At 29.3% G+C, this 14,854-nt stretch overlaps 1 pseudogene; it reads right to left on the bottom strand.

Annotated features, from left to right (window-relative positions):
* Positions 1-319: 319 nt before the first annotated feature.
* On the bottom strand, positions 320-6,262 carry LOC111036696 (annotated as a pseudogene).
* Between the last annotated feature and the right edge of the window lie 8,592 nt (positions 6,263-14,854).

The following is a 14,854-nucleotide window of genomic DNA, read 5'->3' as shown; positions in this document are numbered from 1 at the left end:
TTATTATTTTAATAGCAATTCACAAATGTCTGAGTAAATAATTTTTTTCTCTTGTAAATCTAAATTCTATTACTTATTCTTACAATTAGTAGTACATACATTTTAATACAATATTACTAAAAAATACAACACAAACCATGTCCCAGACCGGAAATGAAACATTTTATAAATATTCAAACCTGCTTTAGATTCATCCATAATATTATGTTCATCTTTTGGTAACATATTTGCTAAATTTGATGTTGATGCATCTACATCTGATCCAAAAAGTGATCGTTTTACTGGATTCTTATGCATCTTCCATTCTTCAGTTAAAAAATTATTTTCCTCGGAAACTTTTGGGATAATGTTTTTTTTTGAACTTGTGAGTTTTTTAGGAGTTGTTAAACGATTAAATTTTTTATACATTGAAAATACTGGACTGTGTATTTGATTTTGTTTCATTCTATTTTCAAAAATATTATTGAAATTTAATTTTAAACCTAAAAAACAATTGTTTGTTATTTATAGTAGTTAGGTATAAGTAGGTATATATTTTATAATCAAATGTATCAAACCCTTACTTTTCAACAATGGTTTAGCTAAATGAGGAGATGTAACTGGTAAATTTAATGAAGGTACTACACCATATTTCAATCTAAAAAAATATTCATAAACAAAACATTTATAATATAATACTAATACTATATAGGTATGTATAACTTACAATCTTCTACTAGAACCCCTGTTTGGTACAAAATCTTCTGGGTTAAAATGGTTTGAACAAATACTATAATTTAAACTCAGATGTAAATGTCCAAAAGTTCTCATAATTTCATTTATTCTTGAATTGTTTGCAAACTTAACCCATTTTTGAGAACTGTAATTTGTAATATTATAAACAATAACAATTCTAGTGTATTATGATTTAAGAGTGATTTTTATAATAAACAGATACTTACATATGAACGTCTTTTGGAAATGAATGAAAAGACAATCTCTGTTGACCACCAGGGGCGGCGTGTTTTAAGAACACCAGGAGCGTCTGCTCCTGACTTGAAAATGGGTGGGTGTGTATCTACTATGAAGTAAAATATGCGAAACCAATATGTAACTTAATCTAAATTTTATAGGTAATTATTTAGCATACAAATATAGTTAAGCCTTAACAGCAAAACAAACCACAATGTAAATATGTAATAGATAAACATACCAATATAACAAACATGAAACATCTAATAATATGTAAGGATGTACTGATGTAGCCACTAGCCATAAGTAAGATGCTTACAATTACCTTTTAATTTGTAATTGTGTATAAATTATAATCCATATACCTAGTATACCTACTATAAAATACAATATGGTATGACTGGTACCTATGTTAACGTATCTATATCACGGTCTAGTTATCTGCACAGACATATTCTATACTAACTTATTATAGAAGTCTGTGGTTATCTGTTATCAGCTGATTATGTATAATCGAAGTGTAATCGTTGACGGTACTACTGGCCCTAAAGACGGGTTCTCACAACTATTTTTAGAATTATTGTTGTTAACAATTTCCGTGTACGCTGCTTGATTATATCAGTCCATACTGACCATACTTCATGTGAATAAAGATAATTTATAATTTATAATTTATAATTAATAATATTAATAATTTCATCTGAGAAACATATATGTTGAACACGAAAAATGAAATGTGCCCTTGTGGCATCAAAAAACAAAAGTTGAATGCAGTTAACTGGCAACGACACATTAAGTCTTGCAGAATAAGAAAATCTCTTACTGGATGTAATCTGATTAATACTTATTACTCAAAAATTAGCAGTGAGTAAACTATTATAATATTTTACATAGTTTTTGCATGTATATTTAATTGTTAGCAGACTTAAATCTTTTTATGTAATACAAATTTCTTATTAGTACATAATTATTAATTACTAGGGCTCGGATTTTAAAGCAAAGGCTTCTTTTTAAATATATAAGATATAAATCTAATTTTTACAAATAAATTCGATTCACATCATTCTGATTCAAAATAAACAAATTTATTTTGGTTTTTTTTTGTGTAAATGCTTTTTTCAGTTTTTCTAGCTGTGGAATTTTTATATTATGGTTCTTATGCTATAATAATAAAAAAAATGTTTATTTAGTTAATAAGAAATGTGAAAACCTGCAATAACAATTTATATTATAAATATTTAAAAATCCTATCGGAAAATAGAGTCAGTTTCAGTAATGAAAACCTAGCTAAATACATGATAGTAAAATGTTTTTTAACTTAAATTAATTTTTTAACTTTTTTTTATTCATTTTTATAAAATTATTACTAATTATTTGAGTAATTAATGTTAATTTTAAGTCATGCTTTTTTTGCTTTTTTAAAAAATAAATATGTTTCATTTTAGCTTTTTACAACAGTTTTGTGCTTTTTTTGTTATTTATTATGCTTTAAAATCCAAGTCCTATTAATTACATGTAACTAATCTTTTATTCTATTCTATACTTTATAGCTGCGACCAATAGTTTAAGAAGTTTAAGTAATGGATCTAATAATCAGTTAAAAGTTAGAAGTGACCAGTCCAACATGCTAGAGGTACTTACCAAAATTATTTTTTTTAAATTAAATACTTGAATTTTTATCATATTAAATTATATTGTCCATGTAGAACTAGCTAAATAGTATCCTTGTATAATATGGCTTGAGTAGGTATATTATTTGACAAAATTAACTTTAATTATAAATGTTTAACACACGTATTTGTGTTAGGAATGTGTGACAGATGTTGAATCTCTAACTAAAAAAATTAAGCCATCAAGTGGACTGGAACAGGTTTGTACAATTGATACTGTACCAGACACTGAACACATTGAACTCAATAAAGAAGGTAAATGTTAAGAATAATTTAAAAATAATGAAAAATTACACTTGATTCAAAAAAATAGATTCAAGTAATCATTTTTTCCTCATTATATTTTATAGCTGCAACCAATAGTTTGAGTAATGGATCTAATAATCAGTTAGAAGTTATGAGTGACCAGTCCAATATGCAAGAGGTACTTACTAAAATTATAAATTATTTTTTTAAATTAAATACTTGAATTCTTATCATATTAAATTATATTGTCCATGTAGAACTAGCTAAATAGTATCCTTGTATAATATGGCTTGAGTAGGTATATTATTTGACAAAATTAACTTTAATTATAAATGTTTAACACACGTATTTGTGTTAGGAATGTGTGACAGATGTTGAATCTCCAACTAAAAAAATTAAGCCATCAAGTGGACTGGAACAGTTATGTACAATTGATACTGTACCAGAGACTGAACACATTGAACTCAATAAAGAAGGTAAATGTTAAGAATAATTTAAAAATAATGAAAAATTACACTTGATTCAAAATAAAAAAATTAACTGTATACTAATCAAATTTTGTAATTTTATAGCTCCTAGAGCACCTTATGTAATAATGAATTTTTAATTTACCCTTCTTATAATAATAAACATTTTTGTTTAGATCAAAATGGCCCATCTAAAGAATATCTAGAAGAAAAATTATTAAATTACAATTGCAATGACCCAGCTAATTTGGTGAACCAACAAATTTCTCCTGAAGTTCTTTGTTATGTAATAAAACTAGGACCTTGCCAAATTATAAATCACAATTTTCCAAAATCAACAAAAACTAACCGATCATTTCTACCAGAATGGTTTAACAAAAATGATAAGATAATGGGAATTTTAAAGCGGAAATGGTTGTCATATTCTGTATCGAAAGATAGAATGTACTGCATTTGGTGTATCTTGCATGGAATCCATTGTGATCAGGATAAGCGATGGACAGTGCATGGGGTTAATGATTGGGTACACGGACAACGTCGAATATCATCACATGAAGATACAACAGCACATAGACAAGCGGCAATTAACAGAGTAACATATATTTCCAAGTATTCAGTTTTTGAACAAATTAAACAAGGAAATAATGAACAAATAATGCACAATAGAGAAGTAGTTAAAATTCTAATGAGAGATGTTACATTATATTTGGCCAAGCATTGTATTGCACTTCGTGTACATGATGAAAATAAATTAAGTCAAAATCGAGGTAATTTTGTTGATCTTGCTCATGTTATTGCAAAACATAATGTAATTTTAGCGACTTATTTAGAACAATTTAAAAATTCCATTAAAAAAAGTAGATTATATTTTCTAAGTAAAACTAATCAAAATATTATGCTGCAATGCCTTGCTGAAGAAGTACGAGTCTCTATACTTGACAATCTTCGCAAATCTGGATATATGTCAATAATTATGGACACATCAACAGATGTAGCTAAGACTGATCAATTGGTTATGGTTGCGCGTTATTGTGACAATGAAGGTAATATTCATGAAAACCTTATAGCTGTTTCTCCAGCTGAAGATGCAACCGCAAAAGGTCTCTACGATTTGTTTACCAAAATGTGTGATTCGTACAACATTGATTGGCGTACATTGCTTATTGGTCAATCATATGATGGTGCAAATGTTATGAAAGGACAGGTAAATGGTTTACGTACATTAATACAGAAAGAAGTACCAAGAGCAATATATATTTGGTGCAATGCACATCAACTAAACCTAGTTATTGTTGATACATGTAGTTCTTGTAATGATGCAATAAATTTTTTTGGCGTTTTAGAATGTTTGTACTCTTATTTTGGTGCTAGAAAAAGAAATGCTTTATTCAAAATCAAACAAGTAGAATTGATACCAGAACAAAGGCCCCTCAGATTCAAAATGTTGTCAACTACTCGTTGGTCATCGCACAGTTCAGCTATACAAATGATTTTATTAACGTTTCCTGCAATTTTAGCAGCATTATAAGAATTACAAAAAGATAATGATTCAAACACAAAAAATATGGCCAAAAATTTAGTAAAAAAAACTAAAAAATTTAAATTTATTTTAATGCTTGTGGTTTTCAAAAATATTTTTGATATTACTTCACCAGTATCAAAGTATTTACAGTCAGCTAATATTGATTTTTTTCAAGCTGTTATATTTATTGATCGGGCTTTAGAGCAAATTATAACATTGAGATCCAGAGACAGTAAAAATTTTGTATTTAGTCAGATTGAACAACAAGCAAAAACCCTTGCTTATAAATGGAATATTGAACCATGTTTGGAAGTTAAAAGAAAGATAACAGCAAAACGAATAGTCGGAGAAACCTGTAGTAATGAGAGTTTATTAGAACCACTTGATAAATTCAGATCTGAAACATTCTTTGTTATTGTGGATGCCTTATGGTCAAAATTCAAATCTGATTTCAAAGAAAGTAAAGCTATTGTTAAAGAAATGTCAATCTTTCAAATTGATAAGATGTCTTCTGTTAAAAGTAAAACAATTGCACTACCATCTGATTCATTTAAAGCAATTTGTAATTGGTTACCAGAAATTGATATGACTCAACTCAAAGAAGAGTATCTACAATTATGTCAAAATCTTGAATCCATAATATCTGGTTCAAAATGGCCAACCACCTTTCATTCAAATGATAATAATTATGATGACAATATTTCAAGTTCTGATACCCATAGTGAACCTGAAAATGAAAGTGTGCAGACTCCACAATCAATTTGTGAACTTTTTAAACTGTTGAGTGCTTTAGACTTACGCTATACCTTTCCAAATGTATTTTTAGCGCTGAAAGCCTTATGTACATTGCCTATTGGTTCCGCTTCAGCTGAGCGCAAATTTTCAAAAATGAAATTAATTAAAACCAGATTAAGATCTACTACAAATGATTCAAGATTAGAACACATGATGTTATTGACTTGTGAAGGACTAATTGAAATCGATTTTGATAAAGCCATAGATCGCATGGGTACAATTTCATCAGTTTATAAAAAACAACTTATGCCATCTTAAAGTAATTTTGTTATAAAGAGTTAAGACATATTTTTTAATACAGAATAAACCACATTATATAATTTTATATTTTTGAAATTATTGCTTCATGTATGAATATTGCATTAATCCTATTAAACTTAGTTGGTGAGTGTATTAGCATAACTATGAGCAAGTTATTTTTTATTATGTGGGGGGGGGGGGGGGGGTTTGCTGTAAATCAGGTATATTGGATATATTATGTCCTAAGTAAAATATGGGTGGGTGGGTGGTTTGCTCGTGGAGCTTGCTCCTGGAGTTTTGTAGACTCAAGCCGCCTCTGTTGACCACTTAAATCATTTTTACAATGACTTACATACTTTTTTGGACACCATTTTTAAGCAGTTAAAAGTAATGCAAGTAATTACTCTGCCGTTAACTTATGAATTTTGTTAATTGATAACAAATCAACAGTATACTTAATATTATATTGTAATATAGGTAGTAGGTACTAATATGAATATATTTAATATTTCGTACGATTGTACGAATGTAATATTATTGATATTCAAACTTCAAAAATGGTGGGAAGTATCATCATATTTTAAGGAGTAAAGTTAGGCAATTTAATATCAATCTCGGGGGGAATTGATAAGACCGGTCGCCAAGTTTTACAGCAGTAAGTGTCCCGTATTGTCGTATATAGTATTTGACCATATAAATCCGAGCCCTAGTAATTACTAATTCAACTACAATAACTTTTGAATCCAAATTTACTATGTAGTATGCTGGTGAGACCAGACGAGTGTTGTAGACTAGAATTTAATATTGAGGTTTGATAATAATTTAATTTTACATGATTAATAAATAAATACATTTATATACTTTATTTATATATTTGAAAAAGTGTTACTTGTCAGTACATACATGGTAAGTGTTGACCTACACTTAATATATTTGACATTATTGTATCTGTTAGAGAAGATGATGGAGGGTGTTCGGTGAAGGACCAGTCGACCTTAGTCGACGATGAAAATTTTGAACTGCCCTTAAGTGGATGGTGTATAGGCAACTTAATGCGCTCCTTGATGCTCAGTGCATAGGCAACCTAATATACCCATATTGGTTTCGTGCATAGGCAATTCTATATGCCCGTGACGAACCCTCGCGGCGGCGGCGACGGCGGCGGCAGGCAATATGAGGAATGAATGGACGGAGGTGGTACAACGGAGTCAAGGATGGTACAGTTTAATTATGGGGCCGGGGTCCCTGTGGTCTGATCGGTCTGGTGCAATGACCACCGGGCGCAATTATAATTCAGGCTGTACTTAAAATTATTTAAAAACTACGGCAGGTGAAGGTCCGGTCCGGTGAGCAATGCAATCCGACGACCTGGAGCGGCCACTCACACAACGCACTGGGTTGCTGGCGGACTTACGCGCTTGAGTCTGGCACCAGTCCCGAGCTCGGGCAAAGAATTGGATTCTCCACGAAGGCTGGCAGGAATGTCGTGATTATATTATCTCCGTGTACTCACTCGATCGACTGCGGTTGAAAATGACAAGCACGAAGTGTGCCAAGACGTCGAAGTTGGACGTTGACGCAATGTCAACGACGGGCGATGATTTTAAAAACAGACAACTGCAGGTGATTTGAAGTTTGCCGCAATGGCGTGAACAGAGATTTTATTGCGTGTAATTAACGATACAGAATAATATATATTGGGTCTCGTGTATATAATATACGACAAGACAAGTGAACAACAGGTACGACAAAAAAAATCCGAATGATACGGCAATAACAACAAGTGGAATTGATATCATTAACAACGATATCAATTGTACATAATAATTAATATTTTACATAATGATAATGGAGAGAAACAATAGATAGGAATAATAATTATAATGGCGCATGCAAGGAGAGGAAAACAGATAACACCGATTTCTGCACTGGCACGTGGAGCTTGCGGGGGTTCAGTCAAGGACCTTTGATCGCTGCGACGCGGACGATACTATTACGATGTGTCGTAACAGTATCTATTAGTAATAATTAATAATCATAACTTTATTTATTATGTTGTAATAACTATATCTGCTATTGTCACAGTATTCACAAGTTCAATGGTGAATTAAAATAGGAGTGTATAATTTTTGAATATAATATATTTTTGTAATTTTAAAAATTAAAACCTATCTATTTTAAACTTTTCAGGTGTGTAGTTGTGATCCTGCTTTTTCCGAACCATTTCCGCACAGCAGCATTGCCTTATTTACAGCAGCATCACATCAACTCTCATAATAGTTGTAGTTCTAGTTTTAGCTACAGTTGTAATTTAAAAAAAAAACCAAAAAAAGTAGAAAAAAAAACCCAAAAAAGTAGTTTTAGTGGTAGTTGTATAGTTGTAGTTGTAGTTAACAAAAAAAAGTAGTTTTAAGTATAGCTGTAGTTGTAGTTTTAGTTATAATTTTAGTTGTCGAAGAGGGTAAACTCAGACAGCCAAAGGTGCCGACGAATTGTTGTTAATTCCTACACGAAATAGTCGAAGAGGTTAAACTCAGACAGCAAAAAGTCGAAGAGGTCTTACTCAGGCAGATAAAAGGGTGAACGAATTTGTAATTCAGACACAGAAAAAAATTATTTATAAGCTTTAAAATGAGTTTAAACAAAAAATTGGATGAAGTAGCTCATTATATTATTAAGAATCAATATCCAAATTTAAATTTTGGAAATGTCTCAGTTTTTGACAGTTGTGTAACTAATATTTGCAATATCATCTTTAATAAAGAAAATGATAACGGTTTAAAAAAATCAATTGCAAATGCTATCAATAGAAACACTTCATCTATTCGTAAACGTATTACAAGTATGAACAATACTGATTTATGTAATGTGTCAGAAATGAATAGTAAAATAATAAAATATATTGAAGACTTAAACTATACGTCTATTGATTTTTTAAATTACAATCACATAATTCTGAATGACATATGTAAACACATTAAAGTCACTGTAGATCAAGGTAACCGTATTAAAGTGTATAGACAATGTAAAAAACACTTCAATGTGTCGTTGTGTAATCCATCGGATGACACAAACAATATGAATTCAAATAGTGTTTATTTTAATGAAAATTCTAGTACTGAAAATTGTTCTTCATATTCAGATCCCACAGAGCCTGAACTAGTTCATAATGACCACGTTTCACTTGAATACACAAGTGTATCGCCCCAAAGTGATTGCAGTTGGATGATAGGAAATCCACTCATACCTTGTAGTACTCCATTAACACAGATTCCATGCCCTTTTGAAAATGTCCCAAAACAAAATGATGCATTTAATTGTGGAGTTTATATAATATATTACGCATTTAAATTTATGGACAATTCCAAGTTCTGTTTAGAGTTCGATCCTAACACTTATAGAGAATATTTAAAGACCTATCTATTAGAGAATTCCGAAGACATGACAAACATATGCTTATACTGTAACTGGCACTCAGACAGGCACCATTGTCAACCGGATGATTCATTTGTAGAATGGGTGTCGTGTTCTCGGTGTTGTCGCTGGATAGCCATCAATTGCATCCCTAAAGAAGACAGAATTATTAATTATGATAATATTGATTTCTTCTGTTTATTTTGTCAGAAATGATGGAATTAAAACAATATACAGAAATACTAAATATAGAGTTTAGGTAGGTTATTGTTAACAAATGTCTGGTATGCGTGGAATAAGAACACGTAAGAAATTATGAAATATTTAAACAGTAACTATAAGAAGATGTTATTTGAAACAATAAACCACCTAATAATAATAATAATAATATCACAGGTTTTAGATTACTTTATAAGATATCTCTTGGATGCTAAGAAAATATTCTACACAACAGTAGGTACCTGTTAAAAAAAAAATAGCAGTTTTGTCGAAATGCTATAATTAATGATAATTGATTGTTACTAACAGTTAGTGAAAATAAAATACATACAGAGTAAGTTAAGAAACAACCACAAAAAAGTAACTTAAACAATGTTAGAATTACTTTTTATTAAAAGGTACAGGATTTAATTAATTTTATTAGTTTATTCAAGCTAGTCTTGTTACAGTAAGTTAATCCAAACACTCATTTACATAGGTATGTAAAATACCAGACATATATAAAAACACAACTTGTAACCACACCAGTTATGCTTTTACTTTAATTCATGCATAACTGACAGTCCGCAGTCTGTTATTTAAAAGTGGGACGGCATTTAGTGTTTTGATTTGTTTAATTTATGTTTAATGTTTAAAAATATACTCACTAGACGGCTCAACAATGATCAATCCATTATAAAAGGTACAATCAATATGGTCTTTGTGGTTGTTGACCTCTCCAAAGCAATTAACAAAATGTTGATGAAGTCAAATATTTCTGAAATTAAAATGTAATTAGAATAATAATGTTTGGAAATTTGCTACATAGAATAATCCGAAGCAGTATTTAAAAAGATATATTTTGTTTACTATAGGTAATAACTGTCCATTAACAGCTAAAGTTAAAGATTTTCCCCAGCAGTTATAATTTATTAGTTACTCCATAATGAAGTAATCAATGATTTAATTGAGTGGTATTCTAATTAAATTAAAGCACTACAAATTGCATATCAAGATGAAAATGAAATAACAAAAGTTAATTTTTTTTCCCAAAAGTATTGCTAGGCCTTAATTATTAAGAAGTTCAAAACATAAGTACCTAGGTCATAAAAATTCAATATAAGATAGATAATCGATAATGATGTCTGGTAATTAGGAAAGACTAGGAAGTCCACATGTTTAATTTAGAAAACTTATTAAAATATTTAAGAAAATAAATATGAAAACATACTGTTATTCACATGTAATCATTTATTTTAAACAATAATGTATGTAACAAGGTTACTGCAAGATTTAAGAACTTAAATAATATTTCAAAACTTTTTTTTAATTACCTCCTGTTGGCTAGATAGCATCATGATATTATGTTAAGAGACATCAAGGTTGTGTCAAAATGCAATGTATAAAATTATTAATAAGCAAACAGTTAATGGGCAAAAATAGTTTAAGAGTAGTTAATTTACCACTAAAGAATGACTTAAATTATGTATTAATAATTATACTAACAGTTTAATACAATTGTTTGATTAAATCTTACTAGGACTTATGAAACCCACATTTTGTTTAGTAATCAAAGGTGAGATATTTATCAATAGAGTAATATTGAAAACTGGTTGGACAGTGATGTGATATGATATTTTAATCTTTTAGTCCAGTAAATATTTAAACATAAACGCAATCAGCCATGGACATTTTATTTTTTTTTTAAATTATTTTAGCATAGGTATTCAAAATATAAATTAATTTTTAAAATTACATTTTAACCAATTATTATTATTTTTTTTATTGTTTCTATTAATAAGACAAATTTCAATTCCGTAAAGTAGAGTACTATACTAAAAATATTAACTTCAAAAATATAAAATTTGTTTGTTTGTTTTTTTCAAATATTTTATTAATTGTTATTTACTTTTATAAAATTGTAAGTATTTGTATCAAGTGTCAAAGTAGAGGAAGTGAATTGTTGTGAACAAGACTAAATCTATCTAAATAATTGTAGATGAATATTTCCAAAAAAAAAAAAATGATTGTACAGGTAGGTACTTGGTTTATTAAAATGTAATAAATCCATAACTTTGTTGGTACCATATATTATCTTACCAAAAACAGTTATTAACTTTTATGAAAATGTATGTAAATAAATATGAGTGTAGTTAATTATAATCCTAATAATATAATTATTATTACTTTTTTTAAAAAAAATTTAAAAATGATGTATACATTTTTATTATATGTGTGTGATTGTCTGGTGGTTGAGGGTTAAAAAATGTTAAATGGCTAAGGACACTGATGAACTATACTGACTAGCTACAGTCTACCAGTTTGAGGTACCATACTCTATTGATCCGATTATACGCTATGAACATAACCACCACGTGGAACCGTTAGTGGAAACATTTTTTTCAAAAGAAGTTTTTCCAAACAGATCAATCTCCTAAATGGCTTGGCCGCTTGTACATACATACATCAGTTACTGTATCTTGCTGACTAAAATTGAAAAAAAAAAACAATCATGTTAATTAAATAATTATGAAAATAGTATTAATTTAATGGCTCACGCAATATCATATTAAAAATTGATGCAATAAAATAGTAACCCATCAACATTATTCATTTTCTCAACACCTAGTTTTTCCAATATAATATAACAAACATCCTTGTGTTATAATTATGAACTGATAGCGTATACTTATTTATTATTATCTATGCCTTAAGTAAAAAAATAAAAAATAACAATAAACACATGGAACTTTTAATATTATGAATAATTAGTAACTCTATCACCACACTCTATCATTTACCAGGACTATAAAATTTATTAAAATGTAACAGTAAACAATTACACAGGTGTTCAATCCACACCTGACTGCAACTTTGTAAGATAAATAATTGTCGTTGTAATGTATTTGTTAAGTTATTTCAGATTCATCATTACCAATAAGTACCTAATACATTCAGTGGAAGGGTAAACTGTTTTTCCTGTGAAGCAACTGCCTTAAATATGTACCCACACCACACACCAATTTTATTCTTATCTTACGCTTATTTTTTCACAGACTTTAAACACGGGCCCTAAGAAATCATGAGAGTATAAATTATAACTAGTCCAGCCAGTTAGGTGTTTGAGACTGGAGTCATTTGGGTACCCACCTTCACTTTTGCACGCATCCACTAAATACATTACAGGGATTTTAACACTTTACACTACTTACATAAAATAATTATTATAAAAATAATTCAAAATATTAACGTATTATATTATTTTTTACATAATAATCGAACATAAGCTCAATATTGTTTGCATTTGAAGTGATAACCATCTAAAACATGAACCATGGTTACAGTGATTAATGATTTGTTATCGTAATTTATAGTCTATGATTATTGATAAAGCGATTTTTGTATGGTTTTTTTTGATTTTTTATGGTTTTTCGAAGCTATCGATTTAACTAAAAAAAATTTCGGTACACTGATCATTTAAATGGAATCTCCATAAAATTCTCTATCGATTAACTTAAGATTTCACCATTTATCGTTCTCCTATGTGGGATTAATCTCATCCACAAACAGACGACCCCAATTGTTCTGAAAAGTGTATTAGTATATTATACTACTATACTAATACTAAAGTACAATACTACTATTTTATAGAATATACATAATCTATAATTTACTAATTTACTATACCTTTTGTCCTATTAGTAGATGTTGAGACGTGTCATATTATAGCATTATACATGCGCAACAAATTGTATTTATATAATAATCATTTTCGAGATGTTGATGATTGAAATTCGAAGTTCAGCAATTCATAATTATACATATAAACAATTATTGTTCATATTCAAACCTCTAAATAGATTTATTATGGATGTGAATATGTGATTATATTAATAGGTACCTACTTAAACAAGTTTCTAAGAAAACTACTGGCATAGAATGTTCTATGGTATGTAAATATTATGTACTTATAATTGTTTTTAAAGTTCAACAAATCATTACTTGTAGATCAAATTCAAATAAGATAATGTTATACTTTTAAGTTCCCAAACGTTTTGGTGTAAGTCCTTCTAAAACTTACTCCTGGAATCGGTGGTCCTAGAACACCCCCCTAGGTGTATTTTGGAAAAGGTTTAGTTTTTGTACCTCGAGATTAGTATATTTTGGAGGTCGCTGATCAAATTCTGAGTTTTGTGTCGAGTCCATAGGAGCCGTTTTTCTCCGTCTTTGGGGGCTTCGAAAGTTTAAAATTTGAGTTTTTCGGTACGGTCACTTAGAATTTGGGCGAGGCGAGCGGTGTTAATAGTCGGACGTAATATAGTACTTTCCACCGTATCGATGGGTACCGAGATCGAGGTTGTCCTACTCATGGTTCGAGAATTATGATTTTTTGTGTGTTTTCTGTACTTATAGTATACTTTGTATTTTGGATTTTGGGATTTCGTTTGATCATTACTAAACTCAAGATTCTAGTCTTTTGGCGTACGAAAATTCAAAAAGGGTCTTTGGTCGAAGTACGTACGACCATTATTTCGCCCGTAATCGGAGTAGCAAAAAGTTGAAAAACGGATTATGTGATTTTTCGTAAAACGAGACGTTTTCTTATGGTACCTACCTTATACAACTGTCTAACTTTTTGAATAATAATTATTTTGATCTTTTTTTTCGCATTAAGTAGGTGTGTAGCTCATTATTTATTCACGTAAATTGAAAGATATATAACAATAAAATATTAAAACCTATATAATAATTGGTCAATTCAAGGTTTCAAAAAGATAATACCTTTTTTGAATGATTTAGTTTTTTCAAAATCGTAATATATCCGGAAAACTTAAAAACTTCAATTTTGGTCATATCGTCTTGAAACCTTCGAGGATCGAAGCAGTATCGTCCCTAGTTCAGTTCCCAGTTTTTAAAAGTTTTTAAACTCAAATATTAAGGAGGTAAATTTTGAGATCAAAATTTGATTTTTTAAAAAATTAAATTGGCGGGCTATTTTGTTTTGCAGATTTATGGTACTTAACATAGAGACGCGACTTTTTCGAGAACATAAATTTGATCTATAGGTTTCACTGCTTCGATCCTCGTAGGTTTCAATACGATACGACCAAAATTGAAGTTTTTAAGTAATTTTAATTAACTCACGCCCAATCGGGATATTTATTTTAAATAAGCATAACTACTGTTAATGAATTTTAAACTTATTATGAACATTGGAATTGAAATTAATGAAATACAATGTATTTTACTTTTTTTTCTTTAAATGGCACGGACCTATCCTTGACCACAAGTTATTTTTCTTTGTATTTTTTAATGAATTTCTTTTCTAAGTTAAAAAAAAGCCGAGTTAT

This window comes from Myzus persicae, unplaced genomic scaffold (assembly GCF_001856785.1).
Source record: "Myzus persicae strain clone G006 unplaced genomic scaffold, MPER_G0061.0, whole genome shotgun sequence".
NCBI classification, from domain to species: domain Eukaryota; kingdom Metazoa; phylum Arthropoda; class Insecta; order Hemiptera; family Aphididae; genus Myzus; species Myzus persicae.
Note: the sequence above shows the minus strand (reverse complement) of the source record. Positions and strands in the feature narration are given on the sequence as shown.